Source organism: Hyla sarda, chromosome 4 (genome assembly GCF_029499605.1).
Source record: "Hyla sarda isolate aHylSar1 chromosome 4, aHylSar1.hap1, whole genome shotgun sequence".
Taxonomy (NCBI): domain Eukaryota; kingdom Metazoa; phylum Chordata; class Amphibia; order Anura; family Hylidae; genus Hyla; species Hyla sarda.
In genome coordinates, this window is record NC_079192.1 from 112874570 (window position 1) to 112888463 (window position 13894).

Genomic DNA, 13894 nt, shown 5'->3' on the forward strand with positions numbered 1-13894 from the left:
GCTGGAGTACTCGGGGTGTTTGCAGGGAGGTGCGGAACCTAATGGCCCAAACACCCCCCCCCCCCCCCTAGACTGCCAGGAGGGACACCCAGAAGGGCTACCACATCCTGACAAATCCTGTGGACACACAAAACGAAAAAGTGACACAGTGAGACAAAAATAAATAAATAAGTGAATGTGTGCAGATATACTGCCGGACATCCGGCCGGATCTATAAAAATTTCTCTGATCCTAGCCAGAAGGCCTGGAATCAAGATGTGAGTGCCACAAGGTGAAGAGATTATGGTGCTCGTGCTTCCACTCAGTGAGCCAGTACACCCAGTGAGTTTCGGCACCTCAGGGTCACCACTCCCCGAGGCACTAAAGTACCTCAGCTCTAGACCCTCTCAGCCTCATGGCGAGACCCGGAGGAAAAAGGTCACATCGGGGCAGCCATCAAGCTGATTCCTCAGAACCAGCCCCGGAACACCCTGGTACACCTGCTCTCTACCATGCAGGACCCATCCCCACCAGCTCCACACTGGCGTCGCCTGCCACCAGCATGAAACTGATAAGAACAGATACTACACTTGATCTTAGCAAAAAGGCTGAGAAGCGATGTAATCACCTTCCTGCTGGGGTGACACACATAAGAGGGGGGTTATGGTGGTGCTGCTGGCTGAGCTGGTGAAACGAGTGGTTCGAATGCTAGTTGTCTAACTTTCTTGTTGCCAGCAGAGTGGCACCTCCAACAAAAGGACGCTTTAGGCGGCTGACTATATTGTCTATAGGCAGCCTTTAACATTAATCCATAAATGTAATATGTAAATGTGTACTGATTCTGTAACATATAGCTCATTTAAGTTTCTATGTGTCTTGTCAGATGCATGGTACATGTCCATGACATTTCTATCCACAGAATTCAGAGGTGGTTAATGCATAAGAGAGAAAACATTTACTAGGTCTAAAGCTGTTTGATACCAATGCTGACATACATGAGTTCAAGTACAAATTCGGTAGAAAAAAATTAACCAGGTTATGAAAAAATTTTTTTTTTAAATAACCGGGTGACCTATCATACAGAATTCCCTCTGGGTCATTTTTATAGTTTATTAAGTAACATGTAACTTTTTAACAATATGTTACAGTTGCCAATATATTTTGAGGGTCCTCAAATAGGTAAATGCATCCGACATTGGTCAGGATTCTATCGCAATGCAATACGTATACATTCAAACTAAAGTTATCCATAGATAATTGCCACAAATTTTTCCCCTATTGTCTAACCACACAAATTATTGCTTGTACATAATAGTATAACTTGTGTTTTTTATCAAGAAAACCAGTATGTGTCAGTTATATACCTTATCAGGTCACAGCGAGCAAACAGGCAAAACACTGCCGATGTACCACCAATTACTGGTCACACTGCTTTCTAGTTGCCTCATATAAATGAGAACTATCATGTGTTTGTAATGCACATGTCAATGGATGGAAGTACGGAACAATTAGTGAAAGATTTTAGTCCAACCTGTTATGAAAGGGGTTAATATTTAATCCACAAAGGCTAAAAAGGAACTGATTCTCATGGGTCTAGTCAGTGAGTACAGCCAGACAGCATTTCAATATCAGATTACGTACAGGCAGCATCTCTGAGATAAGTGAATGCCAGGTAATATTAATATACTGAGGTTGCAGCAAGATACAATCTATAGGATATTGTGTTTTGGATATTGTAGTTACTGGCAGAGGAGAGGGAGGATCATTTACCAAAGCCGAAGGTTTAAATATCATTATAGGATGGCTAGGCTTTAGGCATTGATAAAAACATATCTTACTACCTGATCTATGTTAATGTGTTGAAGATGATAGATAGATAGATAGATAGATAGATAGATAGATAGATAGATAGATAGATTGGAGATAGATAGATAGGCAGACAGATGGACAGATAGAGATAGATAGATAGATGATAGATAGATAGATAGATAGATAGATAGGTAGATAGATTGGAGATAGATAGATAGATAGATAGATAGATAGATAGATAGATAGGCAGACAGGTGGCCAGATAGAGATAGATAGATAGGAGATATAGAGATAGATAGGCAGACAGATGGACAAATAGAGATAGATAGATGATAGATAGATAGATAGATAGATAGACAGATGGACAGATAGAGATAAATAGATGATAGATAGATAAATAGATAGATAGATAAATAGATAGGCAGACAGATGGATAGATAGATGACAGATGGATAGATAGATAGATAGATAGATAGATAGGCAGACAGATGGACAGATAGAGATAGATAGATAGATGATAGATAGCAAATAAGAAAATATTCCGCAGCACTCCAAAGTAAGGTGCAAAAAAGTGATGGATTTATTAGCCTGACGGCTATGCCGTCAAGCTAATAAATCCATCACTTTTTTGCACCTTACTTTGGAGTGCTGTGGAATATTTTCTTATTTGCTGTCTATTTTTGACCCGTTACCCATTTTCTTTGTTTGGTTGTGCTGCTCCATTTCTACATTTTTGTTAGATGATAGATAGATAGACAGACAGACAGACAGACAGATAGATAGATAGATGGATAGACAGACAGATAGATAGATAGACAGATAGGCAGGCAGACAGATGGACAGATAGATAGAGATAGACTAATAGGTTGTCCCACCCAACAGCAAGACCTAGGAAGCAAATTCACTATATGTCTTTCTCCTTGATACAGTTCTAGCATCCCACACACTGCAACAGAGAATTGCTATTAATATTTTACACTACTGACCTATTTCTAAAATGACCACATTTCAAAAGTAAGATATTATGATTATATTATCAAATCAGGTGCCAATGTGATGATACATACTGTATACATACTGCATGGTATACAAGGCTCCGGTAAGGTTGTTGGTAATGCATACAATATCACCTCCAGGATAAAATACTTCTTATCAAATACAATGTATATATTGTATTCATTATAACTCCTAAACGAGCAATACATAATCTATATAGAGCAATAATCTATAGAGATAACTGATAAACAAATCACTGAACTACCGAGCACAGTGCAGGAGGCTTACCGAGCCCAGGCCAAGCATGTTTAGCACATTTACCTGAATGAATAGATACAAAAATAAGATAGAGAGAGGATGTAATTCCTACCGGATCTGAAGAATAATGAATTCCACAGTCCTGGGAAATCTACCTTTTTATTGTTGAGGTGCCATTGAGTGAGGTCCTTCAGAGGCTGCCGTGCTCCGAGCAGATCGCCAGCATAAGATTAAGCGTACAGCTCTTGAGAACCAAGCCGATCATCCCAGTGTAATAGTATATCCAGGCATCACCGGGATACGAGGAATGGAAGAGTCCATCAGCCTGTATAGCACACACACTAAAAACAAGCAGTGAGGCTCAGGGGAGGCAGGGACTGGAGGAGCAGATGGAGGGAGGGGGAGGAGGATTGCTAACATGACAGATGTGATGACTTTTAAGTTAAAGAGAGAACTGATAATGTACAGTACACTGAGCAGGACACGGCCATAGAAGTTAATGTGAAAACGAACAATCGCTGTTAGAGAACATTTATTCTCATTTACTTTCTTATACGTTGTATAGTGCAGCCGTAGTCTCAGGTAATGAACGTCTACGATCACGTGACAGTAATAGGCTTTAGAATAATGAACCACTGCTGAGTAATTGAGTAAAATCAATATCTATGTAGGCCAGACAGCTAATGTTAGAGATGTAAGTCATCGGAGCTTATGTTTCCTAGTTATTATCTGTAACAAGAAATTGGCTGTAGACATAAGACGTTGGTCGGATTTTTTAAAAAGAACTTTCTTACCATGCTCAGGTTGACCACAATCATACGTGTATTATACTTTTCAACTGCAATATTCTTGGAATTAGAAATATATCTTTGTTTGTTAATTGCCCGCTGTTTCACATAAAACAACTGTAAAGCGGTCTAATTTCCAAAAACATTGTACATTCGAAAAAGATGAGTTCAATCCTCTTAAAATATCACACAACAAAACACTACATTGAAGGTTTTTCTATAAGAGAATCCATTGCATTATGGGACAGTACATATACATTAATAATTTATATAAATCAATTCATCTAGGTAAACAGCCACTCTAGTCTAGATGAACTATTGCACTATAAGGAGATTATATTCAACTACTAAGGGTATGTTCACAAATACAGAATCTGCTGAATATTTTTGCTGCATATTTGGTACAGCTGATTTTTTACCCCAAAACTTTAATGGGTAGCAAAATCAGCTTCAGAAAATATGCAGCAAAAATATTCAGCAGATCCTGTACGTGTAAACGTACCCTTATAGTCTCTCACTGCACTCCCCCACACTACAAACAAATGTTTATAATGGTGTCGGTATATACCAATGTTCAGCTATTATGAGCCCAACGATACCACCATTTACCGTATTTTTCACCGTATAAGATGCACTTTTTCTTCCCCAAAACTGGGGGGGAAAAGTCTGTGCGTCTTATACGGCGAATACACCCCTATCGCGGCGGTCCCTGCGGCCATCAACGGCCGGGACCCGCGGCTAATACAGGACATCACCGATCGCGGTGATGCCCTGTATTAACCCTTCAGACGCGGCGATCAAAGCTGGCCACTGCGTCTGAAGGGAAAGAGACACTAACCCGGCTGTTCAGTTGGGCTGTTCGGGACGCCGCGATTTCACCGCGGCGGTCCCGAACAGCCCGACTGAATAGCCGGGTTAGTGCTTACAGGACACCGGGAGGGACCTTACCTGCCTCCTCAGTGTCTTCTCCGTTCAGGGATCCCCTGTATGGCCGGCGCTCTCCTTCCTCGTCATCACGTCGTCGCGTACGTGCGTCGGCGTGCGTAACGACATGATGGCGGCGACAGAGAGCAAGGATACCCGGCCGGCAGCAGAGACGTTCCGGAGTGACGGGGACACGGCGACAGCGATGGAGCGACATCCAGGGCAGCAGTGACGGGTCTGGAGCCGCGGGGACCCGTGAGTATTACTTCCTATGCAGTGGTCTTCAATCTGCGGACCTCCAGATGTCGCAAAACTACAACTCCCAGCATGCTGGGAGTTGTAGTTTTGCAACATCTGGAGGTCCGCAGGTTGAAGACCACTATTGGGTTCAAAATCTTTATTTTTTTAGATTTTGCACCTATAAATTGGGTGCGTCTTATATGCCGGTGCGTCCTATAGGACGAAAAATACGGTAACTAAAATAATAAGACAGAGTGACCTACCCATGATGCTGATTTGCTACATCAAATGTTGCTGTGTTATACATTGCATGGAATGGATGTGTGTGCTCATGTCATTTCAAGCAGGATTGGTGGTAAGGTACAATGCCAGAAAGCTAACCTCACGGGACCCAATCAAGATTTACTGAAAATCTCCAATTTGACAAAAATTCGAGATTCTGGACTTCCAGTGGCGGCCATAACAAGTTTTAACATTTTGATGCCCTAATTTCAACACTGGTTCAATTTTGTTGTTATATTCCCAGTTCCCAAAATATGGTCATTTTACTCTCTGGCTGACTATCTGCACTTTTTCCTGAACAGTCAAGTGGGCAGAAACTTTCTCCTAAAAATGGGTGTGAGTAGTAGGATGAGAGGGTGGAGGGCCCTGACTTATGCCCCCTCAGCCTCATATTCATCTCCCTGAGCTTGATTCATGCCCCCTCAGCTTGATCAGCTACATGTATGCCCCTTAAGTCTCATGTTCCCCCTAAACCAAGCATTCACCAATGGCATGGCAGGCACCTGATCAGTGCTGGTTGGCTATCCTGTGGAGAGGCCATCACTCATTTTCCCTGAAAACCCCTTTAATTGACTAATTCCTGATCCAGTTAAAATCGGACTAAATAATAGTCAGTCAATTTCTTTAAAGATGTTGGCTGGCAGGTTGCCTTCTTTTTGAGTGGGCAATGCCTAAATGTCAAGACAGGACCAGGGTGTGGAAATCAGCAGGGACCGTATGATTTTCTGAACTTCAGCAAGGACAATTGTTAAGTCAGTATCTTCCTGCCAGACAACCCCATTAACCTATTCACTTTGAGGAAGATTTATCAAAACCTTTGCAGAGAAAAAAGTTGACCAGTTGCATATAGCAACAAATCAGATCGCTTCTTTCATGTTTGAAAAGGCCTCTGAAAAATAAAAGAAGCATCTAATTGGTTGCTATGTGAAACTGGTTCAACTCTTTCTCTGTGCAGGTTTTAATACATCTCCCCCTTTATGTTTAACTATTTTACTTTTAAAATCTATTAGTGCAATATAACTTATCCCCTATCTGAAGGATAAGGGATAAGTTACAGATCGCAGGGGGGCCAACCGCTGGGGCCCCTGTGAGCTCCTGTTCGGGACCGTGACAATCTGCAGGAAGCATCATGTTGCCCCCGGCAGGAAGCAGCAGCAGACACGCCCCCTCCATATATCTTTATGGGATCCATGAAGGGGGCGTGTCAGATATGGTGTCATGTAGGGACAGAATGCCGATTCCAGCATATTGCCACAGCCCCGTAAAGGAGATCGTGCGGGGGGGGGGGGGGGGGGGGGGGCAGTGGTTGGACACTTTGATTAGGAGTAAGTTATATTGTTCTACAGTTTTCCTTTAAGTTTACATATATTTATCTTAGTCAACAATTGCACTACCATTAACCAAGCCAGGGTGTTATGGATGGTAAATTAATGATTCATGTGTCGCTGTGGGAATATATAGCCATGCATTGTATACTCATAGTACCAATATAATTGCCAATAGATCACTGACACTTGAAATGTACATAGGGTAAACCTACTGTACATTTCTTCTAATAAGGAACCGAGACAAGACATAAAGCAACAGGCAACAAAGCCAGAATATGAATAATAAACCACAAGACAAAAATAAAGAAAGAAATTGCTCAGCCTTTTCTGTGGGGAATCATTGAAACAGTAGTATTATCTAAAATGATTGTCATGTCTGGCAGGGGAATGAAGAGTGTATAGAAATAGAAAGTTATACTTTATGTTTCATCTTACTTTAAAGCAACAAGAAAAAACTAAAGATACATGATGATAAAAGAGAACTGAAAAGATAATAGATTTACTATAGTATAGAAAACTATACTAAATCCGAAGATGACAGACACGGATATGTTCAGCTCTCACCCCCTGCCCGCAGTGCCCTGACTGGCGTGGGCAGCGCCTAGTAAGCAGGAATCAGGAACAACAGAATGTCCAGCGCAAAGATATGGAAACTGAATGCTTTATTTCGGTACTTCAGCACATGGATGACAGAGATACAGGTGATGCATTTCGACCCTAGAGATGGGCCTTAGTCAGATAAATCTGAAGATGAAATCAAATGACCATTAAAAAAAATTAACAGGAAACCTAGAATAAACCTTTGTATAAAACATCCATAGGAGAAAAAAAATAAGCATACTGGTGTAGTCATTAGGCAAATAGTGTTAATAGGATCAATGAGCCAATACAAGTATGATCAATGAGGAGGTGCTGTATAATGTATGGATGAATGCTTCTATATCCAAGGTGATCAATCAAAAGGCTGCATACTAAATCTTACTTTGCTTTTACATGTAACCTAACCAAGGTCAAAAAACAGAAGTTTCCAAAGCAAAATAAAACATTTTTTTGATTGTTTTAAACAAACTCTCTAATTTTCCAAAAGTACATAGAGTTTGTTTAAAACAATCAATAAAATATTGTGATAAGGTGGCAAGGAAAGGGTGTATTTCCTTTGCTCACCCTGAAGATTCTCTCACCTGCTTCTTAAGTAATGAGGCAGCAGGGAAGGGAGGTGTATATAAGATGGTGAGTCAGTCTAATCCAGTGTTTCCCAACCTTTTTCGGGTCGGGGCACACCTCGGAAATTTTTTTTTCCACGGGGCACCCCTACCGAGGTTGACGAGCAAGAAAAAAAAAAAAAGGAAAAAACGGTAAAAACGCAATGCACTATATCTATTTATCAGTGGGTATGTAGTTTAAAGTGCTGCTTTATACAGCAACTCATCAATGACGTCTTCTCTAATTTGCATCGTTGCCTTCTCTTCTCCATCTTGTCTGGGCCATCATCACGATTTCTTTCACACACAATTCTTCACCGTTAAACCTGCAAAACAAACCTATTAGGCGCCAAGCTTTTTTTTCTTTTTTTTTTACATGGGTGACAGAGGGGTGTAGAGGGGTGGACATGGGTGACAGAGGGGTGTAGAGGAGTGTACAGAGGGGTGTAGAGGAGTGTACAGAGGGGTGTAGAGAAGCGTACATGGGTGACAGTGGTGTAGAGGAGCGTACATGAGTCACAGGGGTATAGAGGAGCGTACATGGGTGACAGGGGTGTAGAGGAGCATACATGGGCGACAGGGGTGTAGAGGAGCATACATGGGTGACAGGGGTGTAGAGGAGCATACATGGGCGACAGGGGTGTAGAGGAGCATACATGGGCGACAGGGGTGTAGAGGAGCATACATGGGCGACAGGAGTGTAGAGGAGCATACATGGACGACAGGGGTGTAGAGGAGCATACATGGGCGACAGGGGTGTAGAGGAGCATACATGGGCGACAGGGGTGTAGAGGAGCATACATGGGTGACAGGGGTGTAGAGGAGTGTACATGAGTGACAGATGGGTGTACATGGGTGACAGAGGGGTGTAGAGGAGTGTACATGGCTGATAGATGGGTGTACATGGGTGACAGACAGAGGGGTGTAGAGGAGTGTACATGGGTGACAGAGGGGTATAGAGGAGTGTACATGAGTGACAGAGGGGTATAGAGGAGTGTACATGGGTGACAGATAGGTGTACATGGGTGACAGATGGGTGTAGAGGAGTGTACATGGGTGACAGATGGGTGTACATGGGTGACAGATGGGTGTAGAGGAGTGTACATGGGTGACAGATGGGTGTAGAGGAGTGTACATGGGTGACAGATGGGTGTACATGGGTGACAGAAGGGTGTAGAGGAGTGTACATGGGTGACAGAAGGGTGTAGAGGAGTGTACATGGGTGACAGATGAGTATACATGGGTGACAAAGGGGTGTAGAGAAGTGTACATGGGTGACAGAGGGGTGTACATGGGTGACAGAGGGGTGTAGAGGAGTGTACATGGGTGACAGAGGGGTGTAGAGGAGTGTACATGGGTGACAGAGGGGTAGAGAGGAGTGTACATGGGTGACAGAGGGGTAGAGAGGAGTGTACATGGGTGACAGAGGGGTAGAGAGGAGTGTACTTGGGTGACAGAGGGGTAGAGAGGAGTGTACATGGGTGACAGAGGGCTAGAGAGGAGTGTACATGGGTGACAGATGGGTGTACATGGGTGACAGAGGGGTGTAGAGGAGTGTACATGGGTGACAAGGGTGGACATGGGTGACAGGCAAGGGTGGACATGGGTGACAGGGAAGGGTGGACATGGGTGACAGGCAAGGGTGGACATGGGTGACAGGCAAGGGTGGACATGGGTGACAGGCAAGGGTGGACATGGGTGACAGGCAAGGGTGGACATGGGTGACAGGCAAGGGTGGACATGGGTGACAGGGGGGGGTGGACATGGGTGACAGGGGGGGTGGACATGGGTGATAGAGATGGACAGGGAGGTGGACCAGGCGGACATGGCTGACAGGGGGGGGTGGACATGGGTGACGGGGGGGTGGACATGGGTGACAGGGGGGGTGGACATGGGTGACAGGGGGGGTGGACATGGGTGACAGGGAGGGATTACATGGGTGACAGGGGGGGGTGGACATGGGTGATAGAGATGGACAGGGAGGTGGACCAGGCGGACATGGCTGAAAGGGGGGGGGTGGACATGGGTGACAGGGGGGGTGGACATGGGTGACAGGGGGGGGGTGGGCATGGGTGACAGGGGGGGTGGACATGGGTGACAGTGGGGGGTGGACATGGGTGACAGGGGGGGGTGGACATGGGTGACAGGGGGGGGTGGACATGAGTGACGGGGGGTGGACATGGGTGACTGGGGGGGTGGACATGGGTGACTGGGGGGGGTGGAAATGGGTGACTGGGGGGGTGGACATGGGTGACTGGGGGGGTGGACATGGGTGACAGGGGGGGATTACATGGGTGACAGGGGGGTGGACATGAGTGATAGAGATGGACAGGGAGGTGGACAAGGCGGACATGGCTGACAGGGGGGTGGACATGGGTGACTGAGGGGGTGGACATGGGTGACGGGGAGGGTGGACATGGGTGACGGGGGGGTGGACATGGGTGACGGGGGGGGTGGACATGGGTGACGGGGAGGGTGGACATGGGTGACGGGGGGGGGTGGACATGGGTGACAGGGGGGGTGGACATGGGTGATAGAGATGGACAGGGAGGTGGACCAGGCGGACATGGCTGACAGGGGGGGGGTGGACATGGGTGACGGGGGGGTGGACATGGGTGACAGGGGGGGTGGACATGGGTGACAGGGGGGGTGGACATGGGTGGCAGGGAGGGATTACATGGGTGACAGGGGGGGGGTGGACATGGGTGATAGAGATGGACAGGGAGGTGGACCAGGTGGACATGGGTGACAGGGGGGGTGGACATGGGTGACAGGGGGGGGTGGACATGGGTGACAGGGGGGGGTGGACATGGGTGACAGGGGGGGTGGACATGGGTGACAGGGGGGGTGGACATGGGTGACAGGGGGGGTGAACATGGGTGACAGGGGGGGATGGACATGGGTGACTGGGGGGTGGACATGGGTGACTGGGGGGGTGGACATGGGTGACTGGGGGGGTGGACATGGGTGACGGGGGGGGTGGACATGGGTGACTGGGGGGGTGGACATGGGTGACTGGGGGGGTGGACATGGGTGACTGGGGGGGGTGGAAATGGGTGACTGGGGGGGGGACATGGGTGACTGGGGGGGTGGACATGGGTGACAGGGGGGGATTACATGGGTGATGGGGGGGGTGGACATGGGTGATAGAGATGGACAGGGAGGTGGACCAGGCGGACATGGCTGACAGGGGGGGTGGACATGGGTGACGGGGGGGTGGACATGGGTGACAGGTGGGGTGGACATGGGTGACAGGGGGGGTGGACATGGGTGACAGGGAGGGATTACATGGGTGACAGGGGGGGTGGACATGGGTGATAGAGATGGACAGGGAGGTGGACCAGGCGGACATGGGTGACAGGGGGGGTGGACATGGGTGACAGGGGGGGGTGGACATGGGTGACAGGGGGGGGTGGACATGGGTGACAGGGGGGGTGGACATGGGTGACAGGGGGGGTGGACATGGGTGACAGGGGGGGTGAACATGGGTGACAGGGTGGGTGGACATGGGTGACTGGGGGGGTGGACATGAGTGACTGGGGGGGTGGACATGGGTGACTGGGGGGGTGGACATGGGTGACGGGGGGGTGGACATGGGTGACGGGGGGGTGGACATGGGTGACAGGGGGGGGTGGACATGGGTGACTGGGGGGGGTGGACATGAGTGACTGGGGGGGTGGACATGGGTGACTGGGGGGGGTGGACATGGGTGATGGGGGGGTGGACATGGGTGACGGGGGGGTGGACATGGGTGAGGGGGGGGTGGACATGGGTGACGGGGGGGGTGGACATGGGTGACGGTGGGTGGACATGGGTGACAGGGGGGGGGTGGACATGGGTGATAGAGATGGACAGGGAGGTAGACAAGGCAGACATGGCTGACAGGGGGGGTGGACATGAGTGACGGGGTCGGGGGGGGGGGTAGAGGATGGACCTGGGTGACGGTGGGGGGATTTAGACAGGGTTGAGAAGTTGAACAGAGTGGTTGAAAGGTTACGGTACCTTAAGCAAGCCGGCCCGCGCAGCTTGCAGTTCCACAGGAGGCACGGGAGTCCGGAGCAGGTGCAACTCGTTCCGCCCCAGGCAGGCACCATATCCGGCTCACTGCGCCGCAAGGGAGAGGGGGACGCAGGAGACGGAGAGTGAAGGAGGGGGACGCGGGGGACACAGGGAACAGAGGGAGGAAGGAGGGAAACACGGGTTACGCGACAGACGGAGGGGAACACAGGAGATGCAGGGGGACGCTGTACGCGCACTGCGCACGCAGACTTCCCGTCACCCCTGCGCCGTCAGGCCGGGGCGGGACATTTAAAAAATAATAATAGTAAAAAAATTAAAAAATCACGGCAAAATCCCGCGGCACCACGGGCAGTGCTGAACGGCACACACGTGTGCCGCGGCACCGCGGTTTGGAATCACTGGTCTAATCTGTGCTCTCCCTGGAAAACGGCATGTTGCTGTAGAGGGAGACACACGGACCCTGTTAAGGAAGCACACAGCTGGAATCTGTGAGTGGTCCAAGAAGTGGTGTGAACTGTGAGTAGCAGGTTGCAGGAGTCACAAGTTTAACTGGCTGAGGGTAGCTCACCAGTTACTAGTCAGGGCATGCTGATATGTGTAGTAAGTGACCAGACGGTCTAGGATTTTACTTTGTTCCTTCGTTATGTTTGTTTTTCCCCTGCAACCTGTCTAAATAAAGCTGGCAAGGTGCCAGGCTTACATGAATAACCATTGTCTGCAAGTTTATTGAGTGGAAATGTGTCCCGTGGCAGTGTCCAGGACGATCCCGGAGCTATCCCCAAGGAGAAATCCTTACAATATTTATTTATTTCATGAGCAATAAATTTAGTTGTAAGAAACAACCTTAGAGTATGTTTACAAGGGGCAGATAGGTTACTGGTTTTTTTTTTGTTTTTTTTTTAGCAGTTTAGAGTGAGTCCCATTATTTTATTTTTAAACCCTTAACCCCTTAAGGACTGAGCCCTTTTTCACCTTAAGGACTCGGCCATTTTTTGCAATTCTGACCACTGTCACTTTAAACATTAATAACTCTGGAATGCTTTTAGTTATCATTCTGATTCCGAGACAGTTTTTTCGTGAAATATTCTACTTTAACATAGTGGTAAAATTTGTGGTAACTTGCATCCTTTCTTGGTGAAAAATCCCAAAATTTGATGAAAAATTTGATGAAAAATTTAGCATTTTTCTAACTTTGAAGCTCTCTGCTTGTAAGGAAAATGGATATTCCAAATAATTTATTTTTTATTCACATATACAATATATCTACTTTATGTTTGCATCATAAAATTGACGTGTTTTTACTTTTGGAAGACACCAGAGGGCTTCAAAGTTCAGCAGCAATTTTCCAATTTTTCACAAAATTTTGAAACTCGCTTTTTTTCAGGGACCAGTTCAGGTTTGAAGTGGATTTGAAGGATCTTCATATTAGAAATACCCCACAAATTACCCCATTTTAAAAACTGCACCCCCCAAAGTATTCAAAATGACATTCAGTCAGCGTTTTAACCCTTTAGGTGTTTCACAGGAATAGCAGCAAAGTGAAGGAGAAAATTCACAATCTTCATTTTTTACACTCGCATGTTCTTGTAGACCCAATTTTTGAATTTTTGCAAGGGGTAAAAAGGAGAAAATTTTTACTTATATTTGAACCCCAATTTTTCTCGAGTAAGCACATACCTCATATGTCTATATAAAGTGTTCGGCGGGCGCAGTAGAGGGCTCAGAAGGGAAGGAGCGACAAATGGTTTTTAGGAAGCCCCTATGGTGCCAAAACAGCAAAAAAAAAAAAACACATGGCATACCATTTTGGTAACTAGACCCCTCGGGAAACATAACAAGGGGTAAAGCGAACCTTAATACCCCACAGGTGATTCACGACTTTTGCATATGTAAAAAAATAATAATATTTTTTTTTTCCTAAAATGCTTGGTTTCCCAAAAGTTTTACATTTTTAAAAAGGGTAATAGCAGAAAATACCCCCCAAAATTTGAAGCCAAATTTCTCCCGATTCAGAAAACACCCTATATGGGGGTGAAAAGTGCTCTGCTGGCGCACTACAGGTCTCAGA

The 13894-nt window shown here is 46.7% G+C and overlaps 1 protein-coding gene and 1 pseudogene across 3 annotated transcripts in view; both read right to left on the bottom strand.

Moving 5' to 3' along the window:
- SV2B (synaptic vesicle glycoprotein 2B) overlaps positions 1-13894 on the bottom strand; it is a 154060-nt gene that overhangs the window by 99477 nt on the left and 40689 nt on the right. The window contains exon 1 of one of the 3 annotated variants that reach the window (XM_056571880.1): positions 3198-3399. The exons of 1 other annotated variant lie outside the window; for it this stretch is intronic. The gene's annotated coding sequence lies outside the window, so the exon portion shown is untranslated. Of the gene's footprint in view, positions 1-3154; positions 3400-13894 lie in introns of those variants that run through there. One more of the 3 variants, XM_056571878.1, reaches the window with a different exon arrangement.
- LOC130267833 (U2 spliceosomal RNA) lies at positions 509-599 on the bottom strand (annotated as a pseudogene).